Here is a 10,663-nt window from a genome sequence, read left to right as displayed (position 1 = left end):
AAGTCTGAACCTCAGTTTCCTAATTTATGGAATGTGAGGTTGTACTGTATAACCTCTAATAGCACATCAAAACTCTAACTATATGATCCTAATTGAGATTTTACTATAATGATCTACATCCTCCCAAAATATTGTCCAAAATATGATAAACCCTCTACTAAAGTCCTAATGTGATGCCTGGTCACTTTATGCAGCTGATCTTTAGTTTTTGAAAGCTATAGCAGTGAAGCACAAACTCTAATAGGTCCCATTAAGCTGAGAAGATAAGCTTAGCAGAGCCAAGTAAATAACTAGGGTGGGATAATAAGTTATTTGCCCAAGGGCTGTGAAATCTATAAGTTACTGACATTTACACTCCTTCTATATAGAAACAATTAAGTTTAGCAGCTGGTTAGCAAAAAATAACTAGTTAAAATATGATGTTCTTCTTCTCTATAGCTATTGCCTAAGTAAGTAATTTATTCCCCTCAGTAGCAACCTTGCAGTATTCCAGCTCTTAGCACAGTGCCTGGCACATCGTAGGAACTTAATAAATGCCTATTTTTTGATTGTCCCAGTGTTTCTGTTTCCTCCCCCTCAGAGTGATATCCTGGGTTCTCTCCCTCCCCAGGGCCTTCTGCACTAGCTGCTCTCTTGTTCCCAACTGAATTTATTTTTTCATGAACCTTGTGCTAAGCACCAAAATTTATAGTTTTGATTCCAGGGCCTGGTGATGAACTATATGCCTGTCATCTGAAGGCCAACCTAGGTCAATTTGGAATGGCCAATCATCAATAAGCTATAGCCTGATTCTGTCTCTCAGAATCCTTTAGTTTCCTTCAAAGCACAGCTTTAAACCCAAATCACTCTGGCTCTCGATGAATGGCCAATGATAGCCCCCAGCCCAAGCCCCTGTAACTCATTTTCTAAGTTTTGATGGCTTAGAATGAGTGTAAATAGTAATTGTTTTCTGTTCTAGCCAGAAACTCTAAGGATCTTCCCATCCCAAGCTGATAGTTTTGTGTTAGGAAATTGGGTCATCTTTTGTCTCAATTCTTACCTACCTCTTAATCACCAAATGGGTGTTGCCTCAAACAAACTGAGACCTAGGAAAGACCTAATTTAGAAAGGCTAAGGTCTTCTACTGCACCCTGGGCCATATCCAGTCCTCTTGACTTTTGTCTTGCCACTTGACTTCAGTGGCTGGAGGAGAGAGTGAGGTTGATGACTTTGCTAACAGCTTTGCCTCACTCACAATCCAACTCACCAGCAGGTCAAGACATCACCCTTGGGATGTCATTGGTCCCCTTACAGAGTAAAGGATCAAAGAACAACAGCTCAGACTCTACCTTCTAGTCTACATGAATTTTTTGACTGTAGAAATTCTCGAGAACAGTCTACTAACTTATTAGTGGGGTTGTAACCTGCATTGGTTGGAGCACATAACAAGAAGGCAATAGCGGGGCTATTGTGAGAATCAAACGAGATAATGGATGTAAAGCAATTTGTAAACCTCAAAATGCTCTATAAATACCAGTTATCATTATTATTATTGGCCTCCAGTCACCAGGCCTCCAGTCTGGTGATAGAGTTATTACCTGAGCCTTTTTCTACATTCCTATTGCGCTCAAGCAATATTTATAGAATAGTACAAGGGTGTGCTGGTAAATGTTTAACTACTAGGCTCTTAGGGGAAAAAAAAAACTACAGGCACATACAATTTTAAGTTTAATCTGTATTATTAATATATTTTAAAATCTAGACAATCAACAAAACAACAAATCAAGGCTTGATTTATAGTTTTTGCTGACTTCCAAGGTATAAATGCTCACACTGAAAATTTAACAATGAGCTCTCTCAAGACAATCAGAGCTGGCTCCAGCACACCTCTGACTATACTTTTGAACTATAAGGCTAGGAAAAGCTAATATTCAATAATTCTGAGACCTCAGACAAAAGGCACTACATAAAATCCAAGGAATAATGTTCCTCATTTTATCACCACCATCATTCCTATATTCATTGTCTTGGTTTCAAATGCCTTAGAGCTTAGTGAAACTCAGTACCCTTTAGCAAGAATGATGAAACTTAATAAGTGGCCATCAAATGAAATTAAGATAAGCAAATATGAATGAGCATTAGCCAAATGTAACATGTATTAAAATGCCTTAGCCAAGATTTCATGGGTACTAATAGTCATTATTAATCATGATATTCAATAACAATCATCATGGTGATGGATAAAGTGTGTCATCTTTCTTCCAGGTGACTAGAAGAAGTACAGGACCAAGAGTTCATTGAGATTCACAATCCAAGGTTTTCTTTTACTTTTTTTTTCTGATTGGAGGAAGTGGGAGAGAGAAGGATATAGGGGTAGAAAAAAGGGAAGAAAAAGAAAAGAAAGAGAAGAGAGTCATTGAAACATCTTTTAGAAACGCACAGAAGAGAACAGAAGGAAGGCCAGAAAGAATCACAGACAAGTACAACAGCTTTGAAAATCACATTGCATTTATTATATTACTAAAAAGAAAAGCAGTCATACATAATAGAGATTCATAGTTTCATATACTATTTTCTTTATTCTGATCTACTAACTATGTAGAACATGTTATTTGGTGTTTAAGTTCAGAATAAAAAAATTCTTTTAAAAATAGATTTACAAAAGTGAAAGTTACTACAATGCCTGCATTATAATTATAGATTTAGAGTTGGAAGGTTCTTTAGAACCTGGAAAATGTTTAACAACCGGCTCCCTAGGTAGAAAATGTGCACATGATACACTTTTAAGCTTAATCTGCATTATTAACATTTTCTCCATCAGTTTCTTATATCTAGAGGGGTGGGGAACCTACATCCTTGAGACCACATGTGGCCCTCTAGGTCCTCAAGTGCAGCCCTTGACTAAATCCAAACTTCATAGAACAAATCCCCTTAATAAAAGGACATCAATAAAACAATAGATCAAGGCCTGATTTGTAGCATTTGCTAATTTCCAAGATGTAAAAGCTGAATTTTCACACTGAAAATTTAAGAATCAATTCTCAGTCTCTAGTACCCCCTTGGTTGAGTCCAATTTCTTTATTTTACAGATGAGACAACTGAGGCCCAGAAAAGTAAAGTCATTTTCCCAAGATCACAGAGGATAAAATTGGGCTTTAAATCCTGGTTCTTTAACTGTCAATCCGGAAGTGCTTTCCACTAGGAAAAATGAGGTGGAGAAGTTAAGTGACTGGCCCTAGTTCACACATCACACATCATTGACTTATATTTCCCATATGTTACCTAGCCACTGAGATGCCACACTGTCTCCTAAAATTAGAATGTGATTATAAATAATTAGCTAGTTCAGCAGTACGTATGTCTATGATGCCTATATTATTTGATGTTAAGAATTGAAGTTGAGGGGGCAGCTAGGTGGCGCAGTGGATAGAGTTCCAGCCTTAGAATCAGGAGAACCTGAGTTCAAATCCGGTCTCAGACACTTGACACTTATGAACTGTGTGATCCTGGGCAAGTCACTTAACCCCGATTGCCTCACCAAAAAAAAAGAATTAAGTTTAATGGTATAGTGGTATATTAGGGAAGATATATTGGGATATTAGGTATATTAGGAAATCAACAGTGGTGAATGTATACATTGTGTGCATGTGTATCAGAAATGGAATTGGGGCTAGACAATATAAGCTGTTATCTAGGGCACAATACGCAGAAGAAGCAAACAAGGAACACTATAATTTGACCTGGGATAGTCTGGCTCTATGTTGTCCTAATTGTTGAGACCTCCCTATATTTAGCCTACTCCAGACTCAATCAGTTTGGCCAATCGATGGTTATCCTGATCGTTCTCTTTTTTTTTCTTTTTAGTCAATTGGGGTTAAGTGACTTGCCCAGGGTCACCCAGCTAGTGTCAAGTGTTTGGTCTGAGGCCGGATTTGAACTCAAGTCCTCCTGACTTCAGGGCCGGTGCTCTATCCACTGTACCACCTAGCTGCCCCTGACCATTTTCTAACCTTCCACCACACCCCTTTCCACCTTTCTCTTTGGAAATCAATACTACCATTGCTTCTAGAAAGATCAAGCCATTGACTGCCTTTTGGTTGCATTCGTCATCCCTATGGCTTTCCAGATCAAAACCTACTTCCTGGGTCCCTCGTCCCACGTACATGTTGTCTCCCTTTATTAGAATGCAAGCCCCTTGAGGGCAGAGATTGTCTTATTTTTATGTCCCCTGTTCTTAGCTTAGTGCCTGGCACTTAAAAAATGCTTAAGAAGTGATGTTTCATTGCATTGAATGAGTTTTTCTAAATACACAAATTTTAATGCCAGAAAATTCTGCTCTCCACAGCATGTAAATACTTATTTTGGGGATAGGTCAAGCTGTTCATAATACAGTTTAAAGTCAAAGCCTCCAGTGTACATTATCACTCAAGGGGCAGCACATTTTTTTTAAATGCAGGGGCAGGAGTGGAGAAAGAAAAGCAATTTTTAAACCTCATTTAGGGCATACAAATGCATTTTCCCAGGAATTTTTAGGGTTTACAATATTGTCATTGTTCAATTGATCAATCATGTCTGACTCTCTGTGACCCTGTGGACTAACTGTCCATGGGGTTTTCTTGGCAAAAATACTGGAGTTGTTTGCCATTTCTTTCTCCAGTGGATCCAGTGCATCCTTTCATCAGGCAATCAGAACTTATGTGACTTGCCCAGGGTCACACAGCTAGGAAATGTCTGAGGCCAGATTTGAACTCAGGTCTTCCCAACTCCAGCCCTGGTACTCCATCCACTGAGCCACCAGCTACCTCATACAGCATTAGAAAGGTTAACTTTTCTGTTTGTTTTGAACTGGAGGGATACAGGAGAGACGGAAATGAACTGATCTACAAATATTTCTCGAATGCCTGCTATGTGGTGGACACCGAGGGAGGTGACGTGGGAGGTAGAGAAGGAGACAAAGGTATGATCCCTTTCATCAGGGAGGTTGTAAGCTGGATCACAACATAAAACAACAGTAAAAGGTAGATGATTAATAGCCAGATAAATGAGACAGACAATTAATGCTGTGAGTTCAGAGGAGAGAAGCATTCCAGTAGGTTAGAACAGATGGGGAAGGCCTCTCTGAGGACCTGGGACTTGAGCTAGAAAATGAAGAATGGGTAGGATGTATGTAGGTGGAAGGGGAGGTAGTTATGTGACCTTAGACAAGTTACTTTGCCTTAATTGTCTTATCTATAAAATGGAGATAATAATACTTTACCTGCCTGAAGACAGGGGGCTGGGCCAGATGATTTCTTGAGGCCCCTTCTAGCTTGAGGTCTATGATTCCATTAGTAGCATAAGAGGATATTGGAATGGGATGAAGAAGAGAAAATGCCAGAGGTTGGGTGTGAATTTGAGATTTCCTAGACTGCAGCTGTGGGGCTGGGAGGGGCAGGGTGCTTTAATGTTTACTAAATCAGCTATTCTTGAAAGCTTTTCTCTCTTCTGCTGTCCAGGATGCATCTGCTGCTAATCGTGGTCAGAACCCCCCGTTTGGTGACTGCCCTAACATGTGAACCAAGCAGAGTCAGCAACCCATTCAGGGCAGCGGGATCCATTTATCGCAGCAAGCTGGGGAAGGGCCGTGCTGCCCAGGGTGGCAGGAGTGTAGTGTGGGAAATGATTCTCCAGATGACGGGACAGCCTGTTCTCAGCAGTGTCTGTGTGTGACTCCAGGCAATGGAAACGGGCCTTACTGTGGGGCGTCTGAGGCCAGTGAAGGGTGAAAGAAGAGGTAGCCTCCATCTGAGAGTCAGAGATTCTTTCTGGGATGGTATAAGCCACACTCCCCCTTGAAATGGTCTACCAGTCTCTCCCTCTAAAGCTGTAGGAATAGAAAGTTTCACTGGGTGAGTCACGTGGTGGACAGAGCAGTACCCTTGGGATCAGGAGAGGCTGGTTTTTAATTCTAGTTCAGACACTTATAAGACAGTGCCACCCCAGGCAGGTCATTTCATCTTTCTGACCCTCTGTTTTTATTTTTTAATCTATAAAATGGGAACGGAGTGGGGAAGCTTGACATTATCATGTCAAATCTAGTACAGTGGCTAGACTAGTAGTCGGACTCAGTAAGACCCGAGTTCAAATCCTATCTCAGATATTTACTAGGCGGACCTAATCTCATTCAGCCTCAGTTTCCTTATTAGTAAAATAGGGATCAAAATAGCAACCTGCCTCCCAGGGTTCTTCAGAGAATCAAATCAGATGATGAAGGTGGCACAGTGGATAGAGTGCTGAGCCCGGAGTCAGGAAGATCGGAGTTCAGATTTGGCCTCTGATACTTACTAGTTGTGTGACCCTGGGCGAGTCCCTTAATCTCAGTGTGCCTATTTCCTCACCTGTAAAAAGGGGATAAAAATAGCACCTACCTCACAGGGTTGTTGTCATGATCAAATAAGATAATATACATAAAGCACTTAGCACGTTGCCTGCCTGGCACATAGTAAGCACTGTATGAATGTTAGTTGTTATTATTATTATCTAAAGTACTTGGCCAATCTTTAAATGCTTTAAAAAGGTCATTATTATTATCCTCTTTATCAGTTTGCAATAAAGCTGAAAATGCCATAGACATAGGAGTTATTATTAGTAATCAATCAAAAACATGTAATGAGCTCCTATTGAGCTTCATCTTTTACCACGGAATACTATTGGAAATATTGAAGAAGTGGAAGGTATGGTTTCTACCCTCCTGCAATCTATCTGGGTAAACTAACACTCTTGAAAACATTAGGAAAAAGGACAAGATAAAATATAATCAAACTCTGGATCACAACCTCCAGACTGTAGGTGCTGTGGGAGTTCAGAAATGAGAAATATCATTAAGGTCTAAAAGAATCAGGCAAGTTTTTAAAAGAGAGAACTGGGTCCTGGAAGAGAAGGAGGAGAAGGAGGTAGAGGAGGAAAAGAAGATGAAGGATCAGGATAAGGAGAAGGAAAGGAGGAGGAGTAAAAGAAAGAGGAGGTGAGAAAGAGGAAAAAGGGGGGGAGGAGGAGGAGAAAGGAGAAAGGGAGGAGGAAAAGTAGGAGGAGGAGGCAGAAGAAGAAGAAAAGGAGGTTGAAGAGGAGGAGGAGAAGCAAGACGTTTCAATAAACACACAGAAGAGCCCCACTGTGGTAGTGCTGTGCTTACCTTTAATCCCTGCTACTGGAGAAGCTGAGGTTGGTGCCAATTGGGTATCTGCACTGAGCCCAACACCAATATGGCAAACTCCTGGGAAGAGACAGCCATGAGGCTGTCTAAGAAGGGGTGAACTTTTGGAAAAACAAGAGTGGATTGGAGCTTCCATGCCCCCAAGTACTGGGATCTGACCTGTAAGCGGCTACTACACTTCCAGCCTAGGCTAGATAAAGAGAAGAAAGGAAGGAAGGAAGGAAGGAAGGAAGGAAGGAAGAAAGGAAGAAAGGAAGGAAGGAAGAATGAATGAAAGAAAGGGCAGGAAAGAAGGAGGAAAAAAGAACAAAGAAAGGAAGAAAGAAGACAGAAAGGAAGGAAAAAAGAAAGAAAAAGAAAGAAGAAACAAAATAATGAGGGGGAAAAGAAAGAAAAAAGAGAAGGAGGAAAAAAGGAGAGAAGATAGAGAGGGAGGGAGAAAGAAAGGAAAAGAAAAGAGAAGAAAGCAAAAAGAAGTTCAGAAGGGGACATAAACAAAAATGACCATTTTGTTACTACCTTGTTAAATTTAGTATTCATTTTTTAAAAGTTGTATATGACAAGTTTATAATAATAATATTAGATCACATTTATATAGTTCTTAAAGGTTTATAAATCACCTTACATATATTATTTCATTTGATTTGATCCTCACAACAATCCTCTGAGGTAGGTGCTACTATTATGCCCATTTCACAGATTAGAAAGCAGGACAAGAGAGAGTGACTTGATCATAATCCTACAGCTATACAAGTGTATAGGGTAGGATTCAAACCAGTCTATACCTCTATCTAAAAACAACACTGAAGTATAGTGGTGTCTCCACTATACCAGTAATATCAAACTCAAATAGAAATAGGGACCACTAAACTACACATAATTATTCGTGTGGGCCATATATTGACTTAGAAAACTGTGTATTAATATTATCCATGTTCCATTATATTTTTATTTATTTTGTTAAGTATTTCCCCACCATATTTTAATTCACGAAGGGCTGCATACAGGAGTGTTATGAGTCTCATGTGTGATAGCTTGGCACTACACCAAGTGCCAAGTAGCTGTTTCTACTACACATCCAGTCCTCTATTTTATTCTTCTTTGTATAAGGAAATATATTTGTAAAGGATTAAGTTCATAATAAAAAAGAAATTGTGAGAAAATTAAAAAGAAAGAAAATAGAGGGGAGGAGAGAGACATTTCCAAGGCAGTGTACTCATAGGAGTAAAGGTTCAGAAGTCCAAAATTTTTTGTTTGTTTGTTTTTTGGTTGGGCAATGGAGGTTAAGTGACTTGCCTAGGGTCACACAGCTAGTAAGTGTTATGTATCTGAGGCCGGATTTGAACTCAGGTTCTTCTGAATCCAGGGTCGGTGCTCTATCCACTGCACCACTTAGCTGTCCCCTAGAAGTCAGAAATTGAAAGATCTGGGTTTGGGTGGGTGATGAGACCAATAAGGAAGGTGGACATACTTCCCTGGAGAGTCTGTTTGGCGAAGAGGTAAATCCAGATCTAGCAGGACTACAACCGAAGGGAAGAGATAGAAAGACAGTAGCTGGAACCTTACAGGGAGCTATAGTCATAGGACACAAGTTTATCTTCTTAAAAATATTTTTTAAAATGTTTTGAGTCATAAGAATAAATGGAGCCTTTCTTAAAATGATAAGTAGTATCTATTTAAAACCAAGAACAAACATCTGTAATGGAGATAAGCTAGAAACCTTCCCAATAAGATCAGGAGTGAAGCAAGGATGTCCATTATCATCACTATTATTCGATATTGTACTAGAAATGCTAGCTATAGCAGTAAAACAAGAAATGGAAATTGAAGGAATAAAAATAAACAGTGAGGAAACAAAACTATCACTCTTTTAGATGATAAGATGGTATACTTAGATAACCCAGAGAATCAACTAAAAAATTAGTTGAAATAATTGACAATTAACAGCTTTAACAAAGTTGCAGAATATAAAATAAACCCCATATAAATTATTAGCATTTCTATTTATTGCCAACAGAATTCAGGAGAAAGAGATACTCTATTTAAAATAATTTCAGACAATATAAAATACTTGGGAATCTACCTGCCAAAATAAGCCTAGGGGCTATGTGAACACAATTACAAAATACTTTTCAACTGGAGAAATATTAGTTGCTCACAAATAGGCTGAGCTAATATAATGAAAATGACAATTCTAACTAAACTAATTTACTTATCTAGTGCCATACCAATCAAACTACCAAAGAATTATTTTATAGAGTTAAAAAAAATAATAAAACTCACCTGGAAGAACAAAAGGTTAAGAATATCAAAGAAATCAATAAAAAAAAATGTGAAGGAAGGCAGTCTAGCAAGACCAGATTTCAAACTACATTACAAAGTGGTATTCATCAAAAACAACCTCATATTGGCTAAGGAGTAGAGTGGTGGATCAGTGGATCAGATTAGGTACACAATACACAGTAGCATATGACCACAGTAATCTATTGTTTGATAAACTCAAAGACCTAAGTTTTGGGGTAAAAACTCACCATTTGACAAAAATTGCTGGGAAAACTGGAAAGCAGTGTGACAGAAACTAGGTATAGCGTAGAGCAATATCTCACACCATATCCCAAGATAAGATCAAAATAGGTAAATGATTTAGACATAAAGGGTAATATCATAAGCAAATTAAAAGAGTATAGAAAAAGTTATCTGTCAGATTTATGGATAAAGGAAGAATTTATGATCAAACAAGAGATAGAGATGATCACAGGATGTAAAATGGATAATTCTGATTATACGAAATTTAAAAGTTTTTGCACAAACAAAACCAACGCAGCCAAAATTAGAGAAAAAAAACCCAGGAAAATGGGGTGAGGGGAGAGTGGGAATTTTATAGCAAGTTTTTCTGAGAAAGGTATCATTTCTCAAATATATGGGGAGCTCAATTGAATTTATAAAAATAAGAGCCATTTTCCAAATGCTAAATGGTCAAAGATATGAACTGGCAGTTTTTAGAAAAAGAAATCAAATCTGTCAATAGTCACATGAAAAAAATACTCTAAATCACTATTAATTAGAGAAATGCAAATTAAAACAACTCTGAGATACCACCTCATACCTATCAGATTGGCTAACATGACAGAAAAGGAAAATGATGAATACTAGAGGCGAAGTGGAAAAATAGGGACACTAATGCTTTGTTAGTGGAGTTATGAATTGGTCCAACTATTCTGGAAAAGAATTTGGAACTATGACCCAAAGGTTATAAAACTGATTTTTTGATTCAGCAATACCACTACTAGGTCTGCATCCCAAAGAGATCAAAGAAAAGGGGAAAAGACTTATCAGAACAAAAATATTTATAGTAGCTCTTTTTGTGGTGGCAAAGAATTGGAAACTGAGGGGATGCTCATCAATTGGGGAATGTCTGAACAAGTTGTGGTGTATGATTGCGATATAATATTACTGTGCTATAAGAAATAACGAACAGCATGGTTTTAGAAA

The sequence above is a fragment of the Vombatus ursinus genome, unplaced genomic scaffold (assembly GCF_900497805.2).
Source record: "Vombatus ursinus unplaced genomic scaffold, bare-nosed wombat genome assembly UNPS02009205.1, whole genome shotgun sequence".
Taxonomy (NCBI): Eukaryota; Metazoa; Chordata; class Mammalia; order Diprotodontia; family Vombatidae; genus Vombatus; species Vombatus ursinus.
Note: the sequence above shows the minus strand (reverse complement) of the source record.